The following is an 18,658-nucleotide window of genomic DNA, read 5'->3' as shown; positions in this document are numbered from 1 at the left end:
AACTCCTCCATGCTTTAGATATCTATTGTGCAGTTTGTGTCTGACAGTGATATCTGCAAGAGAGAAGTGCTTCTAGTTGAGACATCACCATCTCACTGTTTCCACTATTATATCTCTGACTACCATTTTCTGACAGTGACATATTACATTACTGAGTAAACAGCTGTTTTTAGCTGGCAGTTTTTTTATTTACTTCATATATATCTATATATATATATATATAGATATATAGATATATATATATACACATATATATATTACAAATTTTATTTGTTTTATTAAACAAACTAATATCTATATTCATACTAAAATATTATTTCCTTTTAGAGTTTCCTCCCATAAGATCCCGAACTGATCCCTCTCCATTTCTTCTCTCCCTTCACATTTTCGTTAACTGGGAGTCAAACCAAGGGAGGACCAAAGGCTTCTACTTCCATTAATGACCAACAAGGCCATCCTCTGCTATATATGCAGTTGGATGCATAGGTCTGTCAAAGTACAGTCTTTGAATATTGGTTTAGTACCAGAAAGCTCTGGTTCATTGACTGTTGTTCTTATGGGGTTGAAAGCACCTTCTGCTCTTGTTATCCTTTCTCAAAATCTACAAACAAGAGGTCCTTTACGGTTCACTGGATTGCCACTAACATACACTTCTTTATTTGACATGATCTAGGTGTGTCTCTCAGGACATACCTATATATGATTCCTGGCAGAATGCACTTCTTAGCTTCATCCCACTTATCTAGTTTTGGCGGCTGATGTGTGTGTGTGTGTGTGTGTGTGTGTGTGTGTGTGTGTATGTGTGTGTGTGTATATATATATATATATATATATATATATATATATATGCATTTTGGTAGCTCCTACAACTATTTGCTTAGGTGGTTAGGTTGAATGTTAACATGGATTCTGCACAAATAGGTCAAGAATGTAGAATTTAGAAATGAAAATGTCAAATAGATTCCCCCCTGTACTTATGAAGGTATTGAAGTTGAGGATTCACTGTTCCTCAAGTCTATCTTCTCCCTGCCCATCCTCCTGTTTCTTATATTTGGCCTTAAGAAAGAATCACAGAAACACATCTAAATCTTTAAGTCAGGTCATGAGAATACAGGAAGGTAGATAGTGTCGAACAGATATCAAATATGACTAGAGAACTGAAATGTATAGTCATGTGGTCCTTTGCTTTATTGATGTCTGGTAATCTTTGGATAAAATAAGGATTTGGGACTTTATCATTTGAAGTAGGTACACAGTATTTACACTGTTATACTCACTCTATAGCTGGGGCCCATTTGTTGCCAAAAACATAACAGAAAATGGAATTCGAAACATAATTTTTGAGTACATATTCAGGAATATTTATAAAGTCACCTACCAAAGAATGTACAATAAAACAGAGAAATACAATATTCCTTCATCTAAAGGTCTGAAGGGAAAATACTGGCCTTTACAAGAGAGAGAAAACCTAGAAAATTGAACGGTATGTCACAGGTTTGGACCTGTGAATAAAAATATTATCCAGAAGAATCTTCTCTGCTCCACGTTCCTAGATCATTTCTACCCATGCCAGGACCCTGAATAACTTTCTCCGTTCAGAGCATGTAAACAATATTGAAGCGAAGAGAAGTCTCTAGCTTTGGAGAGATGGAGTATATAAAGGTTTTTCCTGTGTCACAGGAGACATACCTGGAAAAGGCACTCTCACATCTGGTCAGTGTAAAGAAAGCTGTTTGTAGGTAGGCCATTGCGGTTCTCAGTGATATCATCATTAGGCCTTCCATGAAAAATCTCTTGTATCCTGGAGAGCCCTATCTTCTGTGTTGTCACAAGTGTTGTCGTGTCTGCAAATGCCTCTTGTATATTCATTCATTACATATAGGGTTTACTAATTGGCCTCTAGTTCAGAGGAAACATCAATTTGGGATTGAGAACAAAGAGAATGTAAAGCTCAGAGATGTAGAGAACGAAGATGGCCTTCTGTCTTGGTATAAAAAAAAAGGAAGAAATATGGCGACCCTGGGGAATGTCATTGAGTCCTTGGTAGGTGTCGAGTAGGTAAGTTGAAGAGATAGAATTGATCTGAACCTTCCACACCTGGAATCAGGAGCTCAGAGCCTGTCAGAAGCATCTGGACTTCCCTGCTTCTAGTGGATCCTGTAAGTCAGAGAGTTTATATCATTAATATCTTTATTCCAAAGGGCAGGTGTTTGGAAGGGCACAGTTCTTTCCTTAGAGCTCATGGCTTTTATTTTTTTTTTGCCCAGAAGAAATAGGTCCTAAGGAAGAAGTTAATGACAACTATTGTGTCCACAGCTCAAAATAAACTCCTTGATTATTTGGATACCTATAGTGCAGTTTGTGTCTGATACCAGTGTTTAGGAGAGAGACATGTTTCTAGTTCATCATATCAGTCTTTCCACTAGTAGTACTCTGACTCCCTTTGTCTGATAGTGACCCTTAATATTTCTCAGTCAATGTGTGTGAATAGATGGCAGTCTTATCTTTACCTTATTTATTTTTTTTTGCTTTTTAGCAATTTTTTTGCTTTATTAATTTGATTTTCCATATTTACATTTCAAATATTTATGCCTTTCCCAGTTTCCTGCCTATAAGATCCCTAACCAGTCCCCCTACCTTTCTTGTATAATCCCCCTTACTGCCCTTTGACATTCCCTTGATTTGGTAATGGAACCTAGTTTAGACCAAGGGAATCTCCTTCCATTGGTGGCCAATATGGCCATTCTCTGCTACATATGCAATTGTAGCCATAGGTCTATCCATGAACAATCTTTGAATATTCGTTTAGTACCAGGGAACTCTGTTTCGTTGGCATTGTTTTTCTTATCGGATTGAAAGCTCCTTCAGCTCTTGACATTCTTTCTCAAAATCTACCAACAAGAGATCTGTTTTCAGTTCACTGGTTTGCCACTACCATTCACTTCTGTATTTGACATGCTCTAGCTGTTTCTCTCAGGAAAGACTTATATCCCTTTCTTCTAATCATGCAATTCTATGCTTCATCATTGTTATCTAGTTTTGGTGGGTGAAGCAGTTTGCATAAGGCACTTTGGTGGAGATGGGGGACATCTTTGACTGTCTTTGTGAGTGGACATAGCTTTCTCCCATGGTTTGCAGCTGGCGAAGGTATTAAAGTCACATGTGGAGAGGGGGCAGGACTTAATCTATTTGTGTAATATGAGAAATCATTGAGATTACCTTTAAAAATAGAAATTTTGCAGCCCTCTTTGTCTGATAGGGCCTGTTGTACCTCGCCTTGACAAGAGATGTCTTCTCCAAAACATTTGGAGGAGAATTGGAAAGACTGGAGACCTGTAGGATAGGGAATGAACATTTGAAACTCCTTTGGAAACTCTGTCGGACAGAGAGCTGATCACCCAGAATTCTGGGCAGTACTTAGACTTCAGGGATGGAGAGACTGCCACTTCTGCCCACCTGTGCCCACATCCCTAGCCCAAGAGGAAACTGCATAGTGCCGCTGGACACATGAATATAGGAGCAGTCAAGCTGTAGGAGTCCTGCAGTACAAATGGCATATGGATCGGAACTGGTCCAAACAATATCCTACACACAAATCTTCTGTGGATGGGGAACACTTAGATCATCAGAAGGGCAGAAACTCCTGAGAACTCTGCTCACATTCCTGACCAAAAAAAAAAAAAAAAAACACCTAGCTCCATCTGGGCCTCCTGTTCATAGTGACCTAGTAGACATTTCTGGTTGCAACTCTCATTGAGAGCTGAATGGCAGCCCGAGAAGCAACTTCAGGCCTGAGACCAGAAGTGAATACAACTATTCTGCACTAAGTGACCTGACTAGTGGATTCAGGACATGCAAAACCAGATCTCCTCTGGGACCAGGCACTTCCAGTTTCTAGCTGGCTCCTGAACCTTGCTGATCCTGGCCCAGAGCTCCCTGCTCCTAGACGATATGGGAGAGAGAGCTGATCACCCAGGAGTCTGGGCAATACTGAGCATACAAGGCACAGAGACCGCAACTTCTGCCCTCCATTACCCACATCTCTGGCCGAAGACAAAGCAGCATAGTGCCTCTGGACCCAGGGATATTGGAGGAGTAAAACTGCAGGAGCACCATTTTCCAGAGTGTGCCTGGATCTGAACAGAACTGGTCAAACAGCTCCCTGCACACAAATCCTGAAGGTGGAAGAACTAGAACTTCAGAGGAGCGGGCATTCCTGGAAAACCAGAGGAGACTACTCTCTGCCCAGATTCCTGACTCAATAGGAAAACACCTTGTGCCTTCTGTGATCCCTCCCCCCCCCAGAAGGATATAAGAGAAATATGTGAAGTTCCTTCTGGTTCCAGCCCACAGGGACAGCTGAAAGCCAGTGGACAGGAAAAACTGCATGCATGAGGTAAGAATACTCTGTTCCCATAACTGGGTAAAAACAAAATAGGAAAACATGTCTACAGCAGTCCTGACACATGAGCCTACAGGACGGTCAAGCCACTCTCAGAAAGAGTAAGACACGCTAACTCCAGAGACAACCTGATGGCTAGAGGCAATAACAGGAATTCAAACAACAGAAATCAAGTCTACTTGGCCTCATCAGAGTCAAAATCTCCCAACAATGCAAACACTGGATATCCAAACACACCAGAAAAGCAAGATCTAGATTTAAGTTCACATTTTATCATGATCATGGAGCATGTTAAGGAGGTCATAAATAACTCCCTTGGGAAAGTACAGGACAACAGAAAATTCAGAAGTAAACAAGTAGAATCCCAGAAAGAGGGAACACAAAAGTACCTTAAAGAACTAATGGAAAAAAAAAAACAGGAGAAGAAAATGAACAAAAAATCCAGGAGTTAAAAATGGAAAAAGAAACTATAAGGAAAGCACAAACGAATACAACCCTGGAGATGGAAAACCTAGAGAAAAGACCAGGAGTCATAGATGTGAGCGTCACCAACAGGATAAAAGAGATGGAAGACATAATCTAAGGAGCAGAAGATTCCTTAGAAAACATTGACACAACTGTCAAAGATAATGTAAAAAAGAAAAGAAAAAAAAAACTCCTAGTCCAAAACATACAGGAAATCAAGGACACAACAAGAAGATCAAACCTAAGGATAACAGGTATAGAAGAGGGTGAAGACTGCTAACATCAAGGGACAGTAATATCTTCAACAAAATTATAGAATAAAAATTCCCTAATCTGAAGAAAGAGATGCCCATAAACATACACAAAGCCTACAGAACTACAAATAGACTGGACCAGAAAAGGAAATCCTCCCATCACATAATAGTCAAAACACCAAATACACAAAACAAATAAAAAATATTAAAAGAAGTAATTATATGTAAAATAACATATAAAGGCAAACCTATCAGAATTACACCAGAATTTTCACTAGAGACTATGAAAGCCGGAAGATCCTGGACAGAAATCATACAGACCCTAAGAGAACAGAAACACCATCCTAGGCTACTTTAAACAGCAAAATTCTCAATTAACATGATGGAGAAACCAAGATATTCCATGACAAACCCAAATTTACACAATATCTTTCTATATATCTAGTAATTCCAAGGATACTAACTGGCAAATCCCAAAAAAGGAGGCAAGTAAAATCATAAAGCAAGAATTAATCTTTTCACAACAAAATAAAGAGAAGGGAAGCAAACAAACATTAACTATCCTCCAATTATGAAAACAAGAGAAAGTGATCATCGCTATTCCTTAATATCTCTCAACATCAATGGACTCAATTCCCCACTAAAAATACACAGATTGACAAACTGGATATGTAATGCGGACACAGCATTTTGCACTACAGGAAACACACTTCAGAGACAAAGAGAGACACTACCTCAGAGTAAAAGGATGGAAAAATAATTTCCAAGCAAAATTTCGCAAGAAACAAGCTGGAGTAGCCATTCTAATATCATATAAAATCGACTTTCAATGAAATGTCATCAAAAACCATAAGGAAGGACACTTCATATTCATCAAAGCAAAAATCCCCAAAGATGAGCTCGAAAACTAAAATATCTATGTGTCAAATACAAGGGCACCTACATACATAAAAGAAACCTTACTAAAGCTCAACTAACATATGGCACCGGAAATAATAATAGCAGGGGATTTCAACTCCCTACTCTCATCACGAGACAGATCATGGAAACAGAAATTAAACAGAGACATAGTCAGACTAACCGAAGTTATAAACCAAATGGTCTTAACAGATACTTTAGAAAATTCTATCATAAAACAAAAGGATATTACTTCTTCTCACCACTTCATGGCATTTTCTCCGAATTTTATCATATAATCAGTCAAAAAGCAGGCCTCAAATGATACAGAACGATAGAAATAATCCAATGCATTCTATGAGACCACCATGGGCTAAGGCTGTTCTTCAATAACAATGAGGAAAGAACACCAACATATACATGAAAGTTGAACAATGCTCTACTCAATGATAACTTTGTCAAGGAAGAAATGAAGAAAGAAATTAAAGACTTCTTAGAATTTAATGAAAATGAAAGTACAATATACCCAAAATTTTGGAACACAAAGAAAGCTGTGCTAAAAGGAAAACTCATACCTCTGAATGCCTGCAGAAAGAAACTGGAGAGAGCATACAACAGCAGCTTGACAGTACACCTAAAACCTTTAGAACAAAAAGAACCAAATACATGCAGGAGTAGTAGAAGGCAGGAAATAATCAAACTCAGAGGTGAAATCAAGTAGAAAAATGGGGATCATACAAAGAATGAACAGAACTAAAAGCTGGATCTTTAAGAAAATCAACTGATTACATTAACCCATAGCCAGACTAATCAGAGGGCACACAGAGTGTGTCCAAATTAACAAAATAAGAAATGAAAAGGGATACAAAACAGCAGAATTAGAACAAATTAAAAAAGTCATCAGATCATCCTACAAAAGCCTATGTTCAACAAAACTTGAATATATGGAGAAAAGGACAATTTTCTTGATGAATGTGAGGTACCAAAGCTAAACCAGGAACAGAAAAGCCATTTAAACAACCAGTAACTTCTATAGAAATAGAAGAAATCAATAAACGCCTCCCAATCAAAAAGAGTCCAGGATCAGATGGATTTAGTGAAGAAATCTATCCAAAATTCATAGAAAATTTCATACTAGTACTTTGCAAACTATTCCACAAAAAAGAGACAGAGCTCTACCTAATTCCTTTCATGAAGCCACAATTACTCTTATACCTAAACCACACAAAGACCCAGCAAAGAAAGAAAACTTCAGACCAATTTCCCTTATGAATATCGATGCAAAAATACTATATAAGTCTTGCAAACCAAATCCAAGAACACATCAAAATAATCATCCATCATGATCAAGTAGGCTTTATCCCAGGCATGCAGGGATGGTTTTGTATATGGAAACCATCAACATAATCTATTATGTAATCACACACAAAGATAAAAACCCAATGATCATTTCATTAGATACTGAGAAGGCATTTGATAAAATTCAACACCCCTTCATGATAAAGGTCCTGGAAAGTACAGGAATTTAAGGCCCATTCCTAAACATATACAGAAAATCCATAGCTAACATTAAACTAAGTGGAGAGAAACTTAAAGCAATCACACTGAAATCAGGGAGTAGACAGGCTGCCCACTCTCTCACAACTTATTCAATATGGTTCTAGACATCTTAGCCAGAGCAAGCATACACTAAAGGAGTCTGCTTAGATTGGATTGGAAAGGAGGAATTCAAAATAGCACTGTTTTAGATGATATGAAAGTATACTTAGAGACCTCAAAAGTACCAACAGAGAATTACTAAGCCTGATAAACAATATCAGGAAAGTGGCTGGGTATAAATATAACACTGAACAAAAGCTAAACAAGTGGAGAAAGAAACTAGGGATACGATACCCTTCACAATACCCCTAAATAATACAAAATATCTCGGGTGACTTTATCCAAGCAAGTAAAAGATATGAGCATATGAGCAGAACTTCAAGTCTCTGAAGAAACTGAAGGAGATTTCAGAAGATGGAAAGATCTCCCATGCTCATGGATTGGCAGGATTAATACAGTAAAAATGGCCATAATACCTAAAGCAACCTACGGATTCATTCCTATCCCCATCAAATTTCCAATCCAATTCTTCATAGAGTTAGACAGAACAATTCATAAATTCATCTGGAATAACAAAAAACACAGAATAGCTAAAAATGTCCTCAACAATAAAAGGACTTCCTTGGGAATCACTATCCCTGAACTTAAGCAGTATTACAGAGCAACAGTGGTAAAAACTGTGTGGCATTGAGACAGTGGCAGGCAAATAAACCAGTGGAACTGAACTAAAGACCAGAAATGAACCCATACACCCATGGTCACTTAATTTTTGAGAAAGGAGCCAAAACCATCCAATGGAAAAAAAGATAGCATTTTCAGCATATGGTGCTGGTTCAACTGGAGGTCATTATGTAGAAGAAGGCAAATTGATCCATTCTTACTGCCTTGTAGAAACCTTTAGTCCAACTGGATCAAGTACCACCACATTAAACCAGATACACTCCAACTAATAGAAGAAAAGTGGGGAAGCATCATGAACATCTGGTTTTCCACTAGCATTCACTTCTGTATTTAACATGCTCTGTGTCTCTCTGGAACGATCTTTCTCCAGTTCTTGGCAGCATGCACCTCTTACCTTCACCAATCTTATGTAGTTTTCGTGTCTCCTACACCTATGAGGTTAGGTGGAATTTTAACATGGATTATACACAACTAGGTCAAGAATGTAGAATCTACAATTGACAATGCCAAAAAGATTCCATTCTGTACTTATGAAACTATTGAAGATAAGCTTTCCCTGGACCTCAAGACATTCCTCTCCCTGCCCATCCTCCTGAACCTTACGTATGGCCTGAAGAAAGAATCATGGCAAAACACTCTCAACCCTCAAGTCTGAACCTTGGAAATAAGGAATGTAGATATCAGAGAACTGATTATCTTTTGGGACTACAGAACCACATTCTAGAGTAGATGTTATCCTTTGCTTTACTGATGTCTCTTGATTTTTGGATAAAATAAGGATTTGGGAGTTTATCATTTGAGGTAGGTACACAATATTTACACTGTTATATTCACTCTATTGTTGGGCCCTCTTTGTTGCCAAAATAATGGCAAAAAATGGAATCGTAAAACAGAATTTTTGAGTACACATTCTGGAATATTTATAAAGTCCCCTATCAAGGAATGTACAGTAAGAAAGTGAAATACAATATTCATTCAATTAAAGGTCTTTAGGGAGAATACTGACCTTTGGGAAACAGAGAAAACCTACAAAATTTTTCTGTATGTCACAGGAATGATCCTGGGAAAAATTATTATCTAGAAGAATCTCCCCCACTCCATCTTCCTAAATCTTTTATACCCATGCCAAGCCCCTGGCTAACTTTCTCCATTCAAAGCATGTAACCACTAATGAAGCAAAGAGATTTCTATAGCTTTAGAGAGATGGACAACATAAAGCTTTCCACAGAGTCACAACAGAGATACCTGGAGAGGGCACGCCAAGTCTGATCAATGTAAGGAAATCTGTTTATCAGGTAGGACATGGCAGTTCACAGTGACATCATTATTAGGCTCTCCCTCAAGTATATCTTGTAACCTGGACTCCCCTAACTTCTTCTGCGATGTCACAAGTATTGTTGTGGCTGCAACTGCCTCTCAGATATTCCTGCAGTACCTCTAGGGTTTACTATTTGACCTCTAATTCAGAGTAAGCAGCCATATGGGAGGGAGAACAAAGAGGATAATGACAACAGTGAAGGGGAGAAGGAAGCTGGCCTTCTGTCTTTGTATAAAAAAAGGAAGAAATATGTGATACTTGGGATAGCTCAGAGAGTCCTTAGTAGGAATTGAGTGGGATATTTAAAGAGTTTGCCTTGATGTGAGCCTTACACATATGGGAATCAGGAGCTGGGAGCTCAAAAGCATCTGGACTTCCTTGTTCTTATTGTTCCTGGAAGTCAGAGTATTTATATCATTTTTTTTTTGTATTCCAAAACCAAGTGATGGGCAGAGCATAGTTGATTTCCTGATAGCTCATATCCTTTATTCTTTATGTCAAGAAGAATAAGGTCCTAACAAAGAAGGGAAAGACAAGTATTGTGTACTCCACTCAGAGTAAACTCTTCCATGCTTTGGATCCCTATAGTGCAGTTTGTGTCTGACACTGATATCTGGGACAGAGAAGTGTTTCTACTTGAGTCTTCATCATCTCTGTCTTTCCACTAGTATTACTCTGCTATCATTCCCTGACAATGAGCTTTACATTTCTGAGTCAATAGCTGTGAATGCCTGGCACTGTTATTTTCTTTAATTTCTTTAATTTTTTTAGTTTTAGCAAATTTTATTCCTTTTTATTTGGGTATTTCTATATTTACATTTCAAATGTTATTTCCTTTCCCTATTACTTGCCCATATGATCCCTAACCGGCCCCACTCCTCTTTTTCTATAACTCCCCTTACTGTCCGTTTTCAGTTCACATATTTGCCTCTAGAATTCACTACTGTATTTGATATACTGTAGCTGTGTCTCACAGGGAAGATCTATATACAGTCCCTGGCAGCATGCACTTCTTAGCTCTATCAATCTTTTCTAGTTTTGGTGACTGATGTGTATATATATTTCCCCATGTATGGCATGCTCTGAATGGGATTCCCTCAGTCTCTGCTCTAAATTCATATATATTATTGGTCCACCTTTTAAAAAGGAGTAGAGCATGCACATTTTGTATGTCCTTTCTTGAGCTTCCAGTTGTCTGAGGACCTCATCTTGGGTAATTTGAGCTTTTGTGCCAATATTCACTTTCGGTGATTTCATACCATGTGTGATTTCATACCATTCTGTGATTGGGTAACCTCAATCAGTATGATATTTTCTAGATCATTCCATTTGTCTATGACTTTCTTAAGATAATTGGTTTTGATAGCCGAGTAGTACACCATTGTGTAAATGTACCACACTTTCCATAACAATTCCTCTGATGAATGCCATTAGGGTTTCCTCTAGCTTCTGGGTATTATAAATAAGCCAGCTATGAACATAATTGAGGATGTGTCTTTTTGTATGTTGGAGCATCTTTTGGTTATATGCCAAAAGATGTATATCTGGTTCCTCAAGCACTGCAATTTCCAATTTTTTGAGGAATCTCCAGACTGATTTCCGGAGTGGTTGAACCAGTTCTTTGTGCCACCAAAAAAAGGAGCATTCCTCTCACTTGAGATCCTTATCAACTTCTGCTGTCTTCTGAATTTTTATTTCAGCAATACTTACATGTATGTGGTGGAATCTCAGGGTTGTTTTCATTTACATTTCCTTAATGACTAAATATGACGAACATTTCTTTAGATCCTTCTCAGATATTTGATATTCCTCAGTTGAGAAATCTTTGCTTAGTCCTGTAGCACAATTTTAATAGGATTATTTTCTCTCTGAATCATTATTTCTTTAGTTCTTTGTTTTTATTAGGTAATAGCCCTCTGTCAGATGTAGGGTTGGTGTATAATTTTTCCCAATCTGTTTCCTGCTGTTTTGTCCTAATGACAGTCTCCTTGGCAGGCAGTTTTATACTACATTGAAGAAGGACTGGCTCCTTCCTGTCTTCTGTACCTGTCCTGAACAGTAATTGAGGGAACTAAACAACCATGTTCTATTCCTATAAGGCATGTTTATCTACACTTGTAGGTCTAGAGAGACTTAGGAGTGATCCTGGGCACATCAACTGTATGCTGTTGTAGTTTGTAGTTTTCATCCTGGCTTGTGTAACTACAGGCTAAGATGTTTAAAGCCAAATTACAACCTCTGCAGATGTGCATATGCCTGAGGAGGCTGTCTCCTTGGTTTTCTGAAGCATAGTTAAGGGAAGCAGAGGAAAACAGAACTCCCTTCTCTTCTGATCTCTGGGAATGCTGACATTATGGCTTCAGCTCTTTATATGTTCTTGAATATCCTTTGGTGTTCTAGAATTGGACTGCAAATAAATACTATGCAGGAGATGTGTGAGAAACACCTGAACTCTTCCATTAGAGATCAGAGAGATGAGCTGTATTTGCACTCATTTGACTGTGTATGTTTCTCGTCTTTGTTTGACCATGCAGTTCTGATGCCTCATATTTCATTGTTAATGTATTCAAGTTGTAGGGAAAGCACACCTCACAATTTTTTCCGATCCTCCATCCTAGGGTCTTAGATTTTGGTGGAACCCTTCACATTTTATATTCTAGATCCACTGTCCTAACTTTTTCAACATGCACATCTCTATTATCCCTGCACACTGTGTGTGTGTGTGTGTGTGTCATTGTGTACCTGTGTATCTTTTGTGTGTATGTGTTTGTGTTTGTGTCCTTAAATGGTTAGTTTATATGCAATTTACAGAAACCTTGTCACTGAAAGAAGTCTATGTAAGAAATCTATAAAGTGTGGATGGGGCATAATCCAAATGTTCTGCCATAAAGTGGCCTTCTATAAAGAGTAGCATAATCTTCAGTAAAATAATATGCTTGACAAAGAAGTGCAGACTGACAGGAACTTGATGTAGATCTCTCCTGAGAGACACAGCCAAAATACAGCAAATACATAGGCGAATGCCAGCAGCAAACCACTAAACTGAGAACGAGAATCCCGTTGAAGGAATTAGAGACAGGCTTGGAAAGGCTTGAAGGGGCTTGAGACCCCATATGAACAACAATGCCAAGGAACCATAGCTTCCAGGTACTAAGCCACTACCTAAAGACTATACGTGGACTGATCCTGGGCTCCCACCTCATAGGGAGCAATGAATAACCTTGTACGAGCACCAGTGGAAGGGCAAACCCTTGTTCCTGCTAACACTGAACCCCCAGTGAACGTGATTGTTGGGGGGAGGGCGGTATTTGGGGGAGGATAGGGATGGGGACACCCATATACAAAGGGGTTTAGGGGTAAAAAAGCAGGGATAGGGGAATGTTGGCCAGGAAACCGGGAAAGGGAATAACAATTGAAATGTAAATAAGAAATACTCAAGATAATAAAGAAAAAAAATCCGCTTTTAAACAAAATTTGGAGGAAATACCCCGACATGTCTACATTATAACTGTGAACTGTGACATTGTTTTCTTGTTTTCTGTGGTCAGACTTGTGGCCTTTGAAGCCAAGCTGCATCCCGTGGATCTGTAAATAAGCTAAGACAGACTTTCAACTCGGTCACATGAAGCATGTGAAAGGCGTGACAAGACAGTTGCAGTCATTCTGACACTGCCATCCCAATGGATACATGTAACTGTTGAAAAATCACAGAGTGGGATGCTCAAGTCTGAACTTTAACACCCAGCTAGGAAAAGTATAACCTATCAGTTCACTTCCTGAGTATCATCCACAAGTAAAGGGTAGGCTCAGATGAAGTACTGTTGAAGAAATTTGCTCTTCCTTGTGAGCAGCATCTGAGGGTATGTGGAAGACCATTCAGCCTCCTGTGAAACGGGAGACCAGAGTAATGAGAAGCAGACAGAGGGGACAATTCTGTGTTTTTTTTTTTTTCTGGACTACCATAACTACATTTTCCAGGCTATGGATTTGCTCATTGAAATCGTGTGTCTCACATTGGCAAAGGCCAAGCTGTATGAAGCCTCAATATCAAAACTGGATCCAAGGTCCTTTCTTAGTTACTGGGATTTACAGGCAGTCTATCATACCTTGTCTTCTAGATTCACAAATTCTTTTCTGGCTTCATGTACATAAGGCATATTCTTTCATTCTCTCTGTGTGTGTCTCTCTCTCTTCCTCTCTGTCATAATTTTTTCCTCTATCCTACAACAGTCTTTACTAATGTTAATGTATTTCTTGCCAGTTTATGCCCTTCCTTATCTCATAAACCCCAGGGTGATCTGAACTTGGAGTCCTCTGGAGAACCACAATTAGAAATAGAGTTGACATCCAAATCTACTAGACAAGAACAACTGTGGAGATGCAGAATATTCAACAACCCCCAACAAGCATAGAGCCCAATATGCATGTATAAAAAGAAAATTTTTAGATATTCAAGAAATGCATGGCAGGCTGACCATAGAGTGGCTTCTCTTTGCTGGGACTGCCAGCATCATGACAAAGGTTACATGGGACTTTAATAAACTTGTATAGTTTAATAATATCTAGACTCTACCCTACTTTATCATTCCCTGTCTGTATGTTTCTAATAGATGCTTTCCAGAAATGTAGTAGTGACACCCTTTCAAGAGTATAGACGTTGTCACATGTGGCACCCAACAGAAGAATTTCACTTTTCTTCTATGGTTGAAGCTCCTTATGATTGATCTAGAACATACTTGTCCCCATGACTGATGCTTTGTTTTGTTGTGTGTGTGTGTGTGTGTGTGTGAGTGTGTGTGTGTGTGTGTGTCTGTGTCTGTGTCTGTCTGTCTGTCTGTCTGTCTGTCTTTGTCTCTGTCTGTCTCTTTCCTCCGCAGGATACCTCTCCATAGTACAGCATGACTTCTTAATTGCATTCCAAGGTTGACTCATCATGCTTCCTCTGTTTTTGATGTCTCAAATTGCACCTATGTTAAGCAATGCCCCTGTAGCCTGATCTGTGAACTGCTGTTCACATCATAATGAGCCCCATGACTAAAACATGTTATTTTTGAGGCTCTGAACAATGTTTTTGTCTGAATTTACATAATTATTCCAAATTTTTTACTCCCCCACCTAAACTGTACTTCTCTGTGGATCTTTCCAAAGTCCTTGCTTACTTGTATTTATCTATGTACCAGCTCTAGAAGGAAGGCATAATCCCAACTCTCCAGCATTAGTTAGGAGGAGCAATGGATGAGGAAATTGGATAAAATGATCATTTAGCTAAAGAAGATGTCCGCTTAGAGTGATTAACTGTTTAGAATCGTTGCATAAATGACAATCATACTGAGCTAAGTTCTCAACTTCCTTTCTTCATTGTCATTTTCAGTGTGCATAGTAAGGTCGGGATGAACAATTTCTGGGCTTTGTTTGCAAGTTTAGGCTTCAATATCTGTACATGAAGGTGGGATAAAATTCAATTAATCAGTCATATCTCCATTTTTAGAAGGTAGAGTGATGGAAAGTCTTCCCTTGTGTCTCAGCAAAGGTACTGGAAAGGCCAACTTGGCTTGTTGATTTGGAGAAAATCTGGTTAATGGATAGTTATGTACTGTTGAAGGGGACACTCCTCTGGTACACTATTGCATGCCTGGAATTCCGTGGTATTCTTTTTGATGTCACTAGTGTTATGGAAACAGAAGCTGCCCTTGTGGTATTTTGTTAATGCTTATTGTTTTAGACACAGACATGTTTTCTAGGATTATCGAGTTATTTACAGGAAAAACAGAGTGCATGGAGAGATGAGAGAGAGACAAAAATGATATTAGGACTTCTTTCTTGTTATAAAAGTGCAAAATAAATAATCTGGTGTAAAGCAGAGAGAGTAAGCCCTGAGCCAGTACTGGGGAACTTCCTGCAGAAGCTGTGCTTGGGTCAGACCTTCTAGGAGCAGGACTTATGGTCTGAAACATCTGGACTTTTAAAGAAGGGACCAAGCTTCAAGAATATCTGATGAATATTTGGCAGACAGCCAGAAATTGACAAGCATGCTGTTAGTTTGCTATGTGTTCCTTAATTTCACTCTGAATGAGAAAGATATCCAATAGGAGCCACACAGATAAATCTTCGACTCTCAGGGTAGGGTATAGGACTTCATCTACAGACAATTATTGTACATTCATTGACATTTTGTGACAAGGAGAGAGAGAGGGATACTCCCCTGGAAATGTATCAAGATTTCAGACTCATTTTTCTTGAACATACATGATTAGGGCTTGGTGGTCCTAAGAACTATGGACTACAGAACTTACCTGCATATGTCTAGCAATCATCGTTGGAGGCAGGAGAGTAGCTAATAGGTCCAACTTGAAAAGAGCTTTCTTACTCTTTTAGTGCTTCAAAGTGTCTGTAGATTTCCCCTTTCCTCATGCTTTGTTGGGGGACTCAGAATGGTCTCTCCTCTGACTGGGCCATTAATATGCATGTTCCCTTGTGTTTATCTACAGGGTCTGCTGGGAAGGCATCATGCCAACCTTCCACCATCAATGAGCAAGTTCAGGAGATTAAGAAGTAGGAGAAACTGACTATTGAGCTCAAGAAGAAAACCTGTGAGTTGGGTAAACTTCCAGGAATACTGACCCATGGCATCAGCAGAATTTGAACAAAAGATAGTTATTAAACTCAGTCATTCATTGATCGTCTTGACCCCTCTGTGTTAAAGCCAGTATTCTCACACCAGAAGAAACTGCAACTCCAAGGTCCTCATGCACAAACACATTTTTCTTATGTGCCTCTCAAAAGTAGAACTTGAAGGTAGGATAGGAGTGTAATGGGAAGTTATTTCATTTCTCAGAAAAGCAGAAGCTGTGTTTGAATAACAGACGAGATATGGCAAGCAGTGTGTGAGCTCTCATCCTGGATTTTAATAGACAGAGATGCATTTTCTGTCCTCAGAGGAACACAGAAAGGTGGTCAGCTACAGAAGCACAGTAACTTAAACTTAGATAAGTAAAATTTTGTTTTTTTATTTATTTTAAAGATTTATTTTATTTGATTTTTATGAGTATACTGTACCTGTCAGACTCACCAGAAGAGGGCATCAGATGACATTATAGATGGTTGGATGCCACGATTAGTACACTTGGAATTGAACTCATGACCTTTGGAAAGACAGGCAGTGTTCTTAAATGCTGAATAATCTTCCTAGTCTAAACTACTACTACTACTACTACTACTACTACTACTACTACTACTACTACTACTACTACTACTTATTATTATTATTATTATTATTATTATTATTATTATTACTATTATTGTTAAGCAACCCTAGATAGATCAAAACTTACCCTCCTCCAATGCTCTTCCCCCTTCCCTGTCTCAAGAAGATCTTAGAATAAAGAAAGTCACTATAGTATCTGCCCCTCGACCTCAGCATTAAATAATGAAAAATTTTACTTTTTCTTAGCTATGGAGATTTTCTTGTTGACTGGGCTCATAGCTTCAGACCTGAAGTCAGGGATATTATGGACAATGGAGATCCATTTGAAAGAAGCTGCTTACCTTGGAGGAACAGGGAAACAGTGAGCAAGAGTAAGATGTTTGTCCACTACCTGATCCCTTGCTGAGAACAAAGTCTCCTCTTCACAGCCTGAAAACTGGGCAAGCTGGGTAAGCAGGCATAGCTAACAAGCCAATACAATTGTGTAAATTTTTGTACATATACAGGGTATAAAGGGAGAGCATTTCATTGACTAAGTTGAATATAAACACTGTCCACTATTTTCTTATCACATGAAAGGAAACTTTGGTGGATTTTGTCTATCCTGGGGTCCACAAAGATCACTTCTCACTATCATTGCCATTTTTCCCTGGTAGGACCCTTAAGAGAACTGAGAGAGTCAGAGAAAGACACAGACAACAATAATCTACATTGTAGAGATCAAGGCCATCTCATAAGAAACACTTCCACATGGCTGTGAATTCAGCAGAGGGAAATTGCAACCAACGCTTGATAATGCAGCTGATATCTGGTATACAGACTCATTGACTAACCGTTCTATTGGAGAAAGGAAGCATCAAAATTTAGCATGAGACCAAAAAAAAATACTAAAATGAGTCAGAACTCTGATACATGTAGTAAGTGTTCCCAGTGTGGGTCACAAATAACATGAAGGATATATGTTTGAGCTAGAGTTACTCTGTTGGAGTCCTCACATTTCATATGTACTTGAAAATCTGTCACAGCAAACTATATTGATATCATATGCTAGTCCGAGAGACCATACCCAAAAGTATATAATTCCTTCTGAAATACAGTGTTGAACATACTGCACATCACACATTTGTATGAAAGGCTAAAATTTATGTTCTACCTAGATAAAAGCATTCTCTCAATCCTTATCTAAGTAACTTGTTTTTTTTTTTTTCCGTTTGGAAAATGGCTGAGTATTCTTCAGTTCCAAACATGAACTGAAGTGACACTTCCTCAGACTCTACACATAGTGGACATCTGAGTAGTAATAGACATTTTTAGCCAGGTGGGTCTCCCCAAGGGTCTTTTAGGCATGAATAAGCATGTATAGCCATATTTTAGCCAAGGGATTCATGTAGTAGCCTAAATATTACAGGATCCCTCTGCTGTAAATAATTTTATTTTACACAGCTGAAGGAAGGTGTATCAAAGGCTGTGTATCAAAAGTTGTAGATATTACACCATCCATAGATGATAATATATCAAGAAGAATCCCTTAGGATTACACACATTGATCTAGAAACTCACAGACGATTGTAATCCAGGACAGGTAATCACTTGGCTTAGAAATTTACAATAATATAATGCTCCGAATCTATGTGGAGTGATAATAGATAATGAGAAACCACCTAAAAAGCATATGCATAAGTACAAGATGCTATTCAAAAATTATCCAGAGGGAGTTTGGCAACCTACATTCAGCACAAAGGGATTGATTTGTCACTTCACAGATTCTGATCAGATCAATTTAGTATTGAGAAAACTATATGAGAACTCACTTGCGTATCCCATGACTGTACAACAAG

This window comes from Rattus norvegicus, chromosome Y, assembly GCF_036323735.1.
Source record: "Rattus norvegicus strain BN/NHsdMcwi chromosome Y, GRCr8, whole genome shotgun sequence".
NCBI lineage: Eukaryota > Metazoa > Chordata > Mammalia > Rodentia > Muridae > Rattus > Rattus norvegicus.
This window is presented reverse-complemented; position numbering follows the sequence as displayed.